This window comes from Cupressus sempervirens, chromosome 8 (assembly GCF_028749045.1).
Source record: "Cupressus sempervirens isolate cs-2001-9-10 chromosome 8, ASM2874904v1, whole genome shotgun sequence".
Classification (NCBI taxonomy): Eukaryota; Viridiplantae; Streptophyta; class Pinopsida; order Cupressales; family Cupressaceae; genus Cupressus; species Cupressus sempervirens.
Genome location: NC_143125.1, coordinates 742,417,028 through 742,431,909, shown reverse-complemented (window position 1 = coordinate 742,431,909; position 14,882 = coordinate 742,417,028). Strand labels below are relative to the sequence as shown.

Sequence of the window (14,882 nt, the reverse complement as noted above, 5' to 3'; positions counted from 1 at the left end):
CTCCTGCATCAATGTTGATGTGAATCAAACCTTTTATAGATCAATGATTGGAAAGTTGCAATATGTTGTTCATAAAAGACTAGATATTGCAATAGAAGTTGGGATAGTTGCAAGATTTTCTAAAACTTTTAAGGAAAATTAAATGATGGCTATGAAAAGAATACTAAGATAATTGAAAGGAATAGAGAATAATGGATTGTATTAAAATAAGAATAAAAACTTTGAATTGAAGGTGTATATTAACCTAGATTGGGCTGGAAATGATAGAAAAAGTACAAGTGGTGGAGCTTTTTTCTAGGAAAGAGAGTAGTTTCATGGACAAAGAAGAAGCAAAATTACATCTCCCATTCTAGAGAAGATGTTGAATATGTAATAGTAACAATTAATTGTTGTAACATAGTGTGGATCAAGAAATTGTTTTTGGTGGATGAAATTTGCTACAAAAGAAGCATATGGTGAAAGGGTTTCCTAGTATTTAGTAAGAGAAATTTGTTCCTAGAGATTTGGATACAATGAAAGTTGTATTAGAAATTTATTAATATATTGTCTCATGTCTTCTTATTATTGAGCTTGGAACTATTGGTACTTGTGTTTGTGAGTGTTTCTTTCCTTGGAATTAAATTGAGAGGAGCATACTGCCATATGTGTTTCTACCTGGTCCAATATTTACTACAGTAATTAAAGGAATACAATTTTTTGCATGAACAAGTGAAATTGAAATGGTATTAAACTACACTATTGTTTATTGCATGCCCACTATGTGGAAAAGACACTGAATTAGATTTGGTAAGTTCAATGCTTATTATTTTGGACACATCGCAAGATATGTGAGTTGCACTAAAATCAATCAAGCACACCTAGTTCTAAGACCGTATGAAGATTTCAATATGAGGGTAGATGTGAATACCAAAGATTGTGGTGTAAGAATGTTGACAGAAACAAAAAATGCTTAACATGCCCACAAAAATACTTAAAATATAGTAAAATATAGCAAATGTCTTTCACAAATAAGGGAGCCAAGAAAGGAGATGGGGAGTTTAGATTCACCTGAACCAAGCAAGTCCAACCTAGTAACAGAGTAAGGCAACCCACGGAGAAAGTCCAACCCAAGAACGAAGATGGGGAGGTCAGATTCACCTGAACCTAGCAAAGCCAACCCACCAAGCAAGTCCAACAAAAGAACGAACATAAGTAGAGGCATGTTGAAAACCTAGTTGACCAAACAAAAGCAGTACCTATAGCAAAAAGAGAAATGCAATGGTGGAGCAAGTAGAAGAATCAATCCTACCCTTGTTTTGAAAGTAACCCTCTAACTCATAACTAGATCCATATCCCATGGCTTAGCTTTGGATTTAGGTTGTTTTTGTCCATGCCACCATGGGTTGACATAGAGCCCATCATTGGAAATCTGAATCAACTAAAAAGGTTTCCTCATCATGACCTTTTTGAACTGGCTCCGAAATATGGTCCCATTATGGTGTTGAAATTTTGTTCTTTTCCCACATGAGTTGTAGTTTCTTCTTCTACTATGGCAAAAGAGTTGTTGAAAATTCACAATCTGGTGTTCTCTAGAAAACCTACAATGGCTATGGGGAAATATCTCACATATAATTTCAAGGACATGGAAATGGCTCCATATGGACCTTATTGGAGACACATGAGGAAACTATTTGTGGTAGGATTATTGAATGCCAAAAGGATTGAGTCATTCAAGAGTTTGAGACAGGAAGAAGGACATCTCTTTATGGGTTTAGTGTGGGAGATGTCTGAGTAGGGAAAGAGGCCTATGAGTCTCACCAATATGTTTCAATGTATAAGTATATGTTGGGATTGTTGAATCCTCTCCAAAACTTGTGCAAGGAGAATGAGCATGATGAACCTAGTGAGGGACAAAGACTAGTATGATATGTTGCCATTTAGGTATTTAATTGTTGTTTTCCAAACTCAGATATTAAGGCTTTTTCCATCTAATCACTACAATGAAAAAAAATTCTAGATCCATTTCCACTTAATTTTCCAAAAGATCCCTTTGCTAACAGTCCTTTGAAGCTACTAATTCTTTTGTTGAAACACTTTGATTGTCTTGGTTTGTGCATCTTGGAAGATTTTGTGTCTACACTAGGCTCTTTTTTAGGGACAACCACCAGTTGCATGATACTACTATGATAGAATAGGAAGATGGAGGAGGAGAAGTTGCTATGGTAGGATTTGGTTTATTGTGACAACACAATGTCAATGTGTAGAGAGAACATATTCGTTGGCCATAGTCCTAAACTTCAATGGTACATAGTTGATCTAAGAAAATGTAGCAAACCCAACTATCACTAATCTACAGATTTTCATAATGCATTATCAATTTCAGCATCCATTATTAGAATTTAAAATAAAACAACATAATTTCAACTTCAATTTTGGCTCAATTCTATTGAATAATCCTATATCTCCAAATATTGAACTAACTCTATCCAACTCCAAGCCATAAGCCATAAAGAAATGAGAAGGATGAACCCACATCAGAATGATAATCATCGATATTATCTTCTTGATCTATAAATGAAGATGTTGAAGAGGCAGGTCCAAACAATATGTTTTTTCTCTCTTGCTCTATTTTCCTCCATCAAGGCCTTTTCCAGTAACTTTTTTTCCTTGGGATTGAGTTCTCTTATAAATTTCCATGGAGAAGGAGAAACTAATGGCTCAATTGCACCTGGATTTAGTAATGTTGCACATGTTCTATGCTTAAACTTTAGTGCTACTGCATAAGGTATGTGCCTGCCAAGAATGAAACAATAATAAATATGTCATAGCACCCTTACATATTTTTGGATTTTTTAACATTCTTCTAATCAAATGCAAAACAAAAATATAATAAATTTGAGGGAATGTAGGTAAAATATTTTATTTATTATTTTCAATAAAATCAACCAAGATCTTACCCTGATGAATCTCATTGGATACCTATCTACACCCCAAGCTAACAATTCTCATATACAATCCAAGTTGCCTCCTCTAGTAGCAAAGTGAAAAGGAGTGCTCCTTGGCTGCCTATAAGGAAAATATTCAAGATTGGTTGGTCAGAAAATATCCTAGTAAGATAGGCATCATGCAAGATAGAAAATAGAATTGCAAACTTGGCCACTTTTTATGTAAGAAACTTAACATTCACCATGCATTATGACACTTTGAATTTGTTACAACTGCAATGTTCTCTAAATTTTCCATATGTTAAAACTTAAAAACATGTTATTTATTTTCAAAAGAATCCCAAAACAAGACCTAACATGGGTGAAAAAAGATTCAAAATTGCAAACCTTATCATGGTAATTCATAAATTTTTTGGAGATGGTAATGGCAGTGGAGCCACTAATGACATCAACGAGTATGACTGTATAGTTGGAAAATGAGTAGTGATTGACCCAAATATGACTTGCCCCAAATATAGAAACCCCATCATCATCACTGATTGTTCTGTATTTGTAATGAGTCAGAGAATCCCTCACCATGGCATTTCCTACTAGTTTATAGTCATGGACACTAGCTCCCCTACCATCAATAATCATGGTGGAGCCAACATAGAAGAGAAAAAATATATTGGGGTCAGGAAGGATCGAAAGGTAGCCTACAAGCCTATTACCCATGATTTTCAAGCTATGTGGGAATGAAGCTTAGTATAATAATAATTTCATTCACCTTTTCTTTGTTATGATATTTTTGACCAAATTGCAATTTTATTTGTTATGTGATTGAGTTGGTCAAAATTTTGACCAACTCAAGAAAATGTAGGACATTTTCAACCAACATAGGGATGAAAACTTTAAAAAAGAGAAATAATAGCTTTGGTCAAAATTTTCGGAAGAAAAACAAGTGCAAATGTACTATTGTAGGAGTCCACAAGTTGGAAGTTGGAAAGCTTTTGGTAAGGTAAATGCATATGCAAGTTCATTTGTTAGGATTCTTTGAGAGTTTGGTGAGTTGGTAGCTCAAATATGAGTTTTAGGCCTATTGGCCTAGATTAGGGCCTATGAGTTATGTGCCTTAATCAACAAGTTAGAGATGGTTGAAGTTAGTGAAGGTTTAGGTACAGATATTTAGAATAGATGAGTGTGGCATGATGAATAGGCCAACCACTTGGTCTCTAGCCTTGGAAGAGTCCTAAGGAACTGATGGAATGTGTTTGGTAGGTTTGGAAGAAGCCTAGTTATAGAGTTTTGGTAATAAGAACAAGTATAACATCTCCTCCTTACATCAATCTTTATATTGAATAGTCATGTTTTAGTGATCAATAGTCTTTAGTGTGTGTTCAGCTCTATTATGGAAGTTTGATATATAGTAGAATTATTATTCTAAATTGATATATAGTAGCTATGATCTTTTTCATGTTCACTATATTGAAGGAAATCTTCAGTGGTCCAAATAAATTTCATCTTTTCTATCCACCATCTAATCTTCAATCTGACATACTTTATGGGCATTCACTCTCCTTTATAGTGTCTATATAATGTTTTTTTATGTACTCTCTAGATAGAAGCTATGAATGGAAGTTTTTAAGTTGAATGTAGAAATGTGTAATAGAGTTATAAAATGTAAGAGCTGAATCTTAGTCAAATGTTCAATCAATGTAATGCTTTATTTTGATATATAAGCTCGTTTGTATCTTTTTGCTACCCCTCTTCATTCCTACATTAAAAATATGGAATAAAGAAAGAGTGGAGACTCTGTGGACATGGTCTTGATGAAAAGTAGTAGAGACTTGAGGAAAAGAAAAAGATTTAAACATGATCTTTATTCATTGCAAATGATCTAAAATGTTGATAAAAAACCATTTGGAAATATCAAAGATGCAAATATGATCTTTGTTCATTGAAAGTGATCTAAGATATTGCTTAGAAAACTTAAGGAGGGAGGGTATAATGAATAATCAAGAAACATACCTATTGTGGTATCCACAACAGATGGCCCATTCCTCGCTAGGAATGGGGACCCCCTACATTTTTCAACCCCTAGACTCATAGTTTGAGACTCAAGAGAAGAAAATTTGATTAAAAGTTAGAATTTTAGAGTCAAAATTCAAAAAATACAAAAAAAATTGAAAATTGAAAAAATCACAAAAAATAGAAAAGTCAAAAAATGAAAAAATGTTAGAAAATGGAAAAATTTGAGATGCAAGTTTCACAAAAAAATCTTTGCTCACCTCGTGTGTGCACGTCAAGGCACTACGTGCATTTTTTTTGGTGTGCACAAAGAGGGAGGAGTTATAAAATGCTTCCCCCCCTCTTTCTTCTTCATTTTTCCAAGCATTTGGAGGAGGGAGCTCTTGAGGTAAGCTCCCCCCTTTCATTTTTTTGCATGCAGTGCCCCTTTTGGGCATGTGCGCTGCTCTCGCAATATGTTCATGCAGTAGTACCCACGCGCACAGTGCTCTTTTTGAGTGTACACACATAGCGCAGCACCCTTTAGGCACATCTATGTAGAGGCACCACACGTAGCACCCTTTTTGTGGGTGCACACACTCTCACTACGTCTACCTGCATGATGACAGTGCGGAGACCTCCGCGAGTGTGCATGTGCTATGTCCACCCGCGTGGCTCTAGTAGAGCAACCTCCGTAGGTGCGCACACTATGTCTACGTGGTGGTGCTTACATCGTACTCTCTATGAGCATGAGGCTATGTCCATGCATTGTGGAAGCACCTGTGCGATGTCCTCCATTCATGCATGCGCAGCATCCGCATGGTGACGCCCACATCGCCCTATGTTATGGCATTTTTTTTACTTTTTGTAAAAGGGATTTTTTTTTTAATATATAAAATTAATTTTTTTTAAAAATAAAAAAATAAAAAATAACAACATAAAAAGGGAATAAATTTCAAAAAATAAATAAGTCCTCAAGGGGACATTTTTTTCTTTTTCTTTTATGTTTTTTTAACATACGCTATCTTAGGACTAACAACATTTTTCTCTTCTTGTGATGTGCAGGTGATGTGATCAAATGGCGTCCACATCCAGAGTAGCAACTAAGCCCATAGTTTTCAAATTCCAAGGCATACCCCGAAAGTCAAGGCTACTCAATGATTACACCGAGATCAAATATACTGATCTCAGACACATGGACATGGGAAATTTCTTGAGAGTTTGCAACAATTTGACATAAAGGACAACCATGATTTCCACACTGATCCATTCTGGATTGGTGAATGCAGCATCACATCCAAGGACTATATAGTTAGCTATATTAATCATGACCTTGTCTTGATAGTTTGTTCCTAATGAAAGGGTAGTCAAGAGTGTCACTGGAGAAGTCATGTTGGATCTGCAACCTGATAACATCAAGAGGGTCTTCCATCTTCCTAGAGTTGATCAGTTCATCTAACTCTCCTATGAAGTAGTTAAAAGATGATACAAAGAACATCAGCAAGAGGCCATTGATATCATACATTCCTCATACCTCATTGAGAAGCCACCTTGGGGAAATAAAATCAACAAAGTGGATATGACTCAGGGATATATTAAAGATGACATTGGATACTCTATCATTCTCTTGAGAAAATTCATGGGCTTACTTGCAGTGGTTCATCTCATTCCATTCATGGTCAACTTTATTGAGACCATTAGGCGTGCAAAGATACCACTAGATTGGGCCACCACACTAAGTGAAAAATTGTGTGAGTAGCTAAGGAAGGTAAAGGAAAAGAAGAAGTTGTTATGATTTCTTATATGGTGTACCTACTTGCAGAAAGGGCAATAAACTATCTCGGGTTGTATAGGAAAGGCAATATGTAGGACCCCAATGCCTGGCCATACATAGTCTATCCTGAGTTGGTGAAGAAGAAGCTCTCAATGTAGAGCAAGGAGTATAGGATTGTGAATGATGCATTCATCTCTACGATCATTCAATTCATTGAGGGAGATTATGGGAAGAGGTTGTTTGATGAAGCCAAGGCACATATCACAGCTCTTGAAGCCTAATTCATCCAATTCAAGACATTCACATGTATTCGGGTAGGTAGTGCATCTATCAATCCTAAGAAGCTCCCAAGATATCCAATTGACAAGTTGGTCCTATTGGAGATCTCCTGGCAGATTGAGTCAGCATATGAGAGGATCAAAAAACAATGTAGAACCTTCTAGGAATGGCCATTGGTCATTGGGCCATATTAGGTGAAGCAAAAATAGGATATTTTGACCTTCAAGTGGGAATGGGAGAACAATCCTCTTGAAGAATACAACTCTCCTCAAGCATACTTTGACAATGTTGGTAAAGTGGAAAGCCTGGCAAGAAAGGACTTCCATCATGAGGATGCCATTGAAGATCATTGGATGAATGCCACAAATGACTATGATGTCCACATCAGGGACTATTGTAGGATGACTTTGTATTTAGTAGAAAAGGCTCTCCATTTAAATATCCCTAATGAGATAAGGCTACAAGACTCTAAAGAATTACTAGATCCCCTATTCAATATAGATAAAGTTGGTGAAAGACCCATTTTGAATGCAGAGGTTGATAGAGAGGAAGGAGATGACATCAATCATCGAGTGAGACATGTCATTAGAATGACAAAGGATTGGATCAAGAAACCTTTTCCTCTTGATCTAATTCGTGATACTGTAATCTTCCATGCACATGCTTGCCCAGAAAGGGGTAAGGGAAGGAAAGTCATAGTTCCTATCTTTGCACTCCAATCTCCTATTAGGTCTAAGATAGTCAACTAGCTTGATCATCTAGTGGGATATATCACCCTCCTGAAAGGAAGGGAAAGAGGAAGAGAGCCTTTCCTCAAAGGATTTATATGGAACAAGTTGTAGGACATGTGTCTTCCTCGTAGCATGAACAGAGCTCACAAGAGTCCCAAGGTATTGAAGCCTCTCAAATCTAGGATGAACCTTAGTTGCCTCATGTTCTGCAAAGCCAACTAGAAGAGGGAGAGATTCCAGAAGCCTCCATTCCTCCTATACAAGAAGAGCCCCCTTCTCCTTCCATCTCCAAGAAACATAAGAGGATCAAGATTAAGATGAAGAAAATGAAAAGGATCAATAGAAGATTAGTGCCTAATCCATCTATTCCTGGAACTATTCTAGAGGAAGAAGAAGATGAGGAAGAAATAGAATTAGAAGAGGAGGAACAAGTATCCCTACAAAGAAGAACTCAGTTAGCAAAAGCTACACATTTACAAAGAAGAAAGAGTACCACTAGTACCCCACCATCCACCCAAGTAGAACCATTAGAACTCTCTTCTTCAAAAGAAAAAGTGCAGCAATTGGTGAATGAGCAAAGGGAAGGAGGTGAGGATTTTTCCTCCATGACATATTTTGATTTCATGCTCGTGGTTATAGAATTGGTTGGAGATAAGATCAAAGACACCCTTGTAGGTGAACTCCAATAGGAAGACTGGATGTAGATGCCACTAGAAACATAGGTTCCCAATCTCACTCCTCCATCTCCACCACAGATTATGGTGGTACATAAGGGTTCAGTAACTCCCCCACCTCCAAGTTCAGAAGAGGAGCAAGTTCAAAGGGGACCATCATCACAAGAGCAACCAGAGCTGAGCTCTACTGATGAAGCATCAAAAGAGGGATAGATAGTAGAGCCTTCCCAAGATGTTGAGGAGCAAGCTACAAGATCTATAGAGACTAAGGCTACAAAAGGAGATTCTTCACAACAAGAGATGACTCCAAGCAAGAGTAATAAAGGGAAGGAGGTAATTAAACACACCCCTTCATCATCAAGAGCCAAATCTATAGGAAAACATATCACGAGATGGTTCTAAAAGGAGATAATGAGAAGTGCCAAGAATTAGTTTCATGCTTCAAAGGATGATATTTGTGATATTGTAGAGATCTTGAAAAAACTTGAGTCTCCATTACATGATGCAATGCCATTTACATTTATCACTACCATATAGAACCAGGATCTATTTGCATGAGTGACCCTCCCTCTAGAAGGTATAGATGTAGAAGTTCTAAGCCTTGAGGATTATGATGTAAAGGATTTTATGTTGGGAAATCCTACATGGGATTTAGCCCAACAGATGATGATTATGGGAGTCAAAGAGGTTCTCATGCACATGGAGCAGGATGAGATTGAACTATGAACTCTTCGAAGGAAAGTTGAGATCCTAAAGGGATATCTAGTCAAAGTTGTGGTCCTCTTGATCATGAGTGCCTTGAGGAGACTCTAAATACCATTCTTAGAGAAGGGGAAGGTGTATAGCTCAATCCATTTTTGAGAGCTTTTCATGAATGCTAAGAAAGCCTTGAAGATAGAGGTGTTACCACAATCACAGGGATTTTGAAGTTACTGCATGCTACATAGGAGAATGTGAATAAGATCATAGCAATTTTGAGGAAGGACTTCACTATCATGGATGAGGTATAGGTATGTAGCAAGGATTTATAGACATTACAAGCCATAAAAGGGAAAAGGTACCACACTTTGATTGATGTATATACTGGAGAAGAGCTAGACTTGATTGATGATTAGATAGAGAAGATAGAAGATGGCAATAAAGTAATGGAAACATTACATGAGGAGATCCATCGACTCATGGACCAAGCCCAAGAGTGAATTTTGGAAGCAAAAAAGTTGTACAGTGATGCATGCTTGGATATTTTTGAAGATGAAGAACAAGAGAAGTTGTTTCCAGTTGAGGTAGTAGTGGAGAATTTCAAGAAGAGTTTAGAGGAAGCATCTAGTAATGAAGACATTAGACAAGCCTTCAGAAGAGAGGAAGCACTGTCAGAGTTGGACACCAAACTCAGAGATTTTATAGAGACTCGAATTGAGGTGGACAACTATAGATAGAAAGTAAAGGATAAATATGAGGCTTTATATCTTCCAAATGTGGCCAAAATTACTAAGATGATAGAGAAATTCAAGCTTTGGGATGAAGAAGAACAAAACCTAGATGCTAGAATTTCAATTTTGACACTTAGTAAAATTTTGAGATTTTGACTCTGTCGAGGTCTGCAGCTCCATAGGTCTACAGCTCCACATTTTCATACATGTTCATAGGTATGCAGGTCCACAGCTTCGCAATTCAGACGTGCACCAACAGTTAACTACTAGTTCCAAAAATAGTGCCTTCCATGCATCAGGGACACATTCTGATGGCAGTTTAACTCTGACACATGCCCAGTGAAGGACCCAATTCTATTTTTGGCACCTCCCTAAACTTCCACTTCGATTGATGGCTTCTATTGGCACTCAAAATTACGTTCTCATTTTGAGCATCCATTTGAAATTTTTAGTCAAATCAAGCCCCATAAATGCATATGTACCTGATCTGACCTTTGAGGCCCCTAAGGTGTCTAATGTTTCTAACACCCTAAATTCAGCCTGTCTAAGTGTTCCATGAAGAAAAAATGAGATTTTGAGCCATTTCGTGAAGTCCCATTTTGAGTAATTGTCAAATCTACATTTTCACTATGTCAAATAGCGACAGGAGGCTATGTTTGCATGTGAATATCTTGCACCCAGTAATGTTTCATGATACACCACTTTGGGAGTGTCTAGTGTCCATACCTAAGAGCCTATGTTTCAGATTTTGAGTCGTTTCAAGTCTATTTGCCTAAGTTTGGAATCCCTCAAAGTTGGTCAGTTATCAATGTCATGCTGATATGAAATGTTCAAAATTTTGGGAAGCCCTGTTTGACCTATAATAACTTTTGACCAATTGACCAAAATGATGAAATTCCTTTTTCATTGCATTTTGGATGTTAGAGACTTGTTATGTTTCAAGTTTCAGCTGTTGACAAATCTGTTTGATCAGTTTTCAAATGCGATTCCAAATGCAATTTCTATCTTTTCTACTGGTGTCAAGAAATTTAGCTACGTCAAAACCCTTGTTCATGATGTTATATCTTGAAATCCAAGATTTGCTAGATTGAATGGATTGCACCACTATGTTGTACTCTGAAAATACTTCAAGTGTGTCAGTTTGTAAGCTTTGACGAATCCATCTGCACACTTTTCCAAGTCAATTCTATTTGCAAAAAATCACTTTTTGTCAATGTTTCCAGTTTGCAAAATCCAAGTAGCCCACTTTAACCGCTTGCCATTTGTGTCCAGTTATTCATCATGAGCCCAAATTGTAGATCCATATTCTCCTCATGACAGAGAACCAACATCCCAATTTTTGTCTTCTCAAGTGTCAGTTTACCCAATTTTCAAAGCCAAATCCGAACCCAATTTATTATTTTCTGACATGTTTTCTTACAGGTAGTTCTAAGAGGTCAATTTCAACAACGAATATCTTTTGACCTCGAATTCATCATTGGATGAGATTTGACACGGTGCAAGTTTGTGGAACAGAGATTTAGTCTACTAGTTTCTAGAGCCCAGTTAGGTGCTCGGATCAGTTTTTAAGGCCAGTCAAAGGACCTCCTAGCGCAAAAGCGGCAAGTTACAAAAAAGGATAAAATGAATTTTAAGTATTGTTTCAATGATGGATTTTGATTCCAGTTAGTATCAGATGTTCTATGGGTCAATTTTGCAATTTAGTTGTTCAAAAACGAAAAAAATTTAGTCGGACCCACTTGGGGCCCGACTAATTCCACCAGACTACTACAACATCTAAATTATGTCAAATATAGGATCATTACATTTGAATGTCTCATTTGAATAATTTGGTTTTTCAAAGAAAAGTGGGGTTATACATCATGATATTAAACTTTATAATGTAATGACAAACTATGAATCATGGAAGTTTTGCCTCATATATTGGGGTCTAGTTAAATTTTACCGTTTCATTTGAAGGGAGAAAATCATATCACTTTCATGATTAGAAGAAAGGTTTGAAGCATGGCATAGAGGATTGAAAGACTACAAATAATATGATAGATATTCATTACAAATGAAGACTTCCACGTGGCCTGCACAAACCACATGCAACTTCCAATGTTTTTAATGAGCCATCCATTTTTAAAAGGAGGCATCTCAATTTAGAAAGGACCCCCAAGTGGCAATGTGAAAAAAGAAGCCATGAAAAGCCAACATGAAATAAAAAGGCAATCCATGACTTATTAAAAGGCCAACTCAACAAATTAAAGCCACAACACCATTAAAGCTCCACATGTAGGCATGTCAAAGGGCACTATTCATGCATAGAAAGATAGAGTCTATCCATTGATGGAGACTCATGTCTAGTAGAGGAACAAGCACATTAAACAAAGCTCTATGCAAGGCATAATACCAATGCATAAAAGAGTAGAGGATGCCAAATATAGGATGAGGCTACAACTTAAAGGAGCACAGTTTTAAAAGAAACAATCCATGGTGAAAGGAAGGGGTTGTTGAGTGCTTGTTGATGTCACAAATGATACCCCATTGCAGGTCTCGCCCTTGATAGAGGTGATGGCTCAGAGACCCCACTTTCAAACATCAAGTGCTACCCTCCCTTTGAGTCTGTGTAGACACCAGGAACAGGGGAAGCATTTCTATGTTACAAAGTAAAATCACTTCTTCAAAGTGTTGATAAGGTTCCTCCAAACACTATGATGTTATCTCATCTCAATGGACTCCTCACATTTCTCCTTGCCCTAAAATCTCTGCACACGAAGTCATAGATTTTAGAAAAGTGAAACTCTGATCGCAATTTCTTTTTGTTTTTGGGAAGTAATTGTCATTTTCTTCCTCCATCCATGCTAAATTGAGGGCATAGCATACTCAATACTTGCTGACAAGACCATTCCCACGCCCACACACCTCTTCATTCTTAGATTGCAAAGACTATAGCCCTTTGTTTGGTTGCTTTTTAGCTTAAAGTCTATATGGCCAACACCATTAAACCTGTATCCAAGGGTTGTCGAGCATGTAAAAGAAAAGAATGAAGTGGAAAAGTAGAAGTAGTCCACAATCGAAAAAATGGGACGTAGAGGCAAAAACCATAAAATAGCCTTATCCCACATTCAGCGTAAAAAAAGGGTTTTTAGGTATTTAAATACCATTTAACTTAGATCATGTGATGTCTTATGATAAGTGCCTTTTGTGAAGGCCAATATGTGTTGCAAGGTGGGCCCCCTACATGCTAAACGAGGAAGATAGTTAGAAGTGACGTCACAAATTTTAGATCAAAGAATAAGTGTGATGACATGGCACCAAGATCCAGATGCAACGAGATGTTGCCATGTGTCATGATCTAAGGGCTACCACATGCCTACAAAAAAAAGTTTCCCAATGGTTAAATGTTGTGAGAAAGCGAACATGTCACCAAGTGGTAGCGGGCCCAGGTCAAAGATGATGTGGTAGGCTCCGTCAACATGCTGAGGTGGTGTTTGGGCAACAAGTGAAAGGCCACCACATGGCAAGGATGAAACAAGTGATGATGAGGTGGCAATCCAAAATAGCGCCAAATTAGAAGTGCTTAGATCGTGCCACGTGGCAGATTGAGCGGCTAGCGTAATCTCGCAAAAGAAAGATGCTCACCAGTTAAGAAAAGTGGGTAAGTGAGATGTTGACACGTGTCAGCAGACCCCACTCAGACGGTGGCATGGCATTGATGTGGCAAATGATGCATGGGTTCAGACCAATCAAGAAGTGCCATGTGGCACCTAGTCAAAGAAGAGTTGAACGGGATGGAAATAAAGGGAAAAAATGAAATAATTAAAATGATTAAATATTTTAATCATTTTCTTGGGTTAAAAATGCACGTTCAATCTTTTAAATTTAAAAGAAATTTAATCTAAAGTTTGAACTTTAGATTATTTTAAATTTAAAAGAGTGCAAACTTGAACCTTGTAGCAGGGGGGATTGTTTTTCAAACTAATATTCTGGGGGTTTTCGATAGGCTAATATAGCAATATTATATATTGCCAAAATTGGGAGAAGATGAAATTTTTGATTCTGAGGTTATTTTTTACATAGGAAGTAGTCTGCTCTAGCTACAAGAGGTTTTGTCCAAGATGTCTAATTTGCAAGTGCATTCAGGTATCGATGATCAATTTTGATTTTTAGTAGGGTAATGACCTTAATATGGATAAAAGACAAGGAAAATGCAATTGGGGTCAAGTTTGGTCGCATTTAAATCAGTTGAACCTCAATTCCTCTAGCATTTCATAAGGTTATCTGATATTTTGATTACATAAAGGATTTCATCATTCAACAAGAGATATTCTATGAATCAGTTATAGAATAATGATAAAACCAAATCAGATCAAATGGAAGAAGGTAGAGAGAGGTTATTTAGTTGCAAGGGATTGAGTTTCAAGTTGACAGATGTGAGTTGCATATCAGATTCAAGAATTCATCTATCTTCTATATCATTCTTTCTTTCTTTCATTATAGGGGTTGGGGGGAAAAATATTGGAAAAATTCTCTAGAATGAAGATAGTTAGTAGAACTAGCCCTGGAATTGATGAATTCTGAATGGAGGACCTAGGGTGTGGTGGTTCTAGACCATGAAGCTTTTTCTTTGGATATGATACCCCCTTCCCCTCCCATCAGTTTCTCATTCTTGTCATTTTCTCTCTTGTATGATAGCATATGTTATTGTATAGTCTAGTTTATTAGGTGATTTATGAGTTAATTTTGTGCATTTTTATGTATTATTTCAAAGAATCAATACAAACAATAGCAAGTGTCTAGTTTGAGTTTAAATATTGTATCCTTTCTCAGTTGAGCTATAATGTTTTATGGTCTTTGAACAAAGAGCCTAGATCATAAGTGTAGTCCCTTAAGGCTATATGTCACTTCATTGTTGCTTGTAATTCAAGGAATTATGTAAATGCTTCAGAGATTTAATAGGGTTATAGTTTTATTGAAAGGGATATCAGGTAAGAATGAGATCTAGTTGAACATTGATGTCTATTTACAAGGTGAATGGATAGATCGTATATCTGAGTATATAAATAAATATCAAATATCCAAAATGCATGAGGGAGATT

General features: G+C 36.8%; 1 pseudogene; it reads right to left on the bottom strand.

The window, feature by feature from the left end:
* Positions 1 to 1,916: 1,916 nt before the first annotated feature.
* LOC149544552 (putative E3 ubiquitin-protein ligase XBAT31) lies at positions 1,917 to 5,731 on the bottom strand (annotated as a pseudogene).
* Positions 5,732 to 14,882: the final 9,151 nt, after the last annotated feature.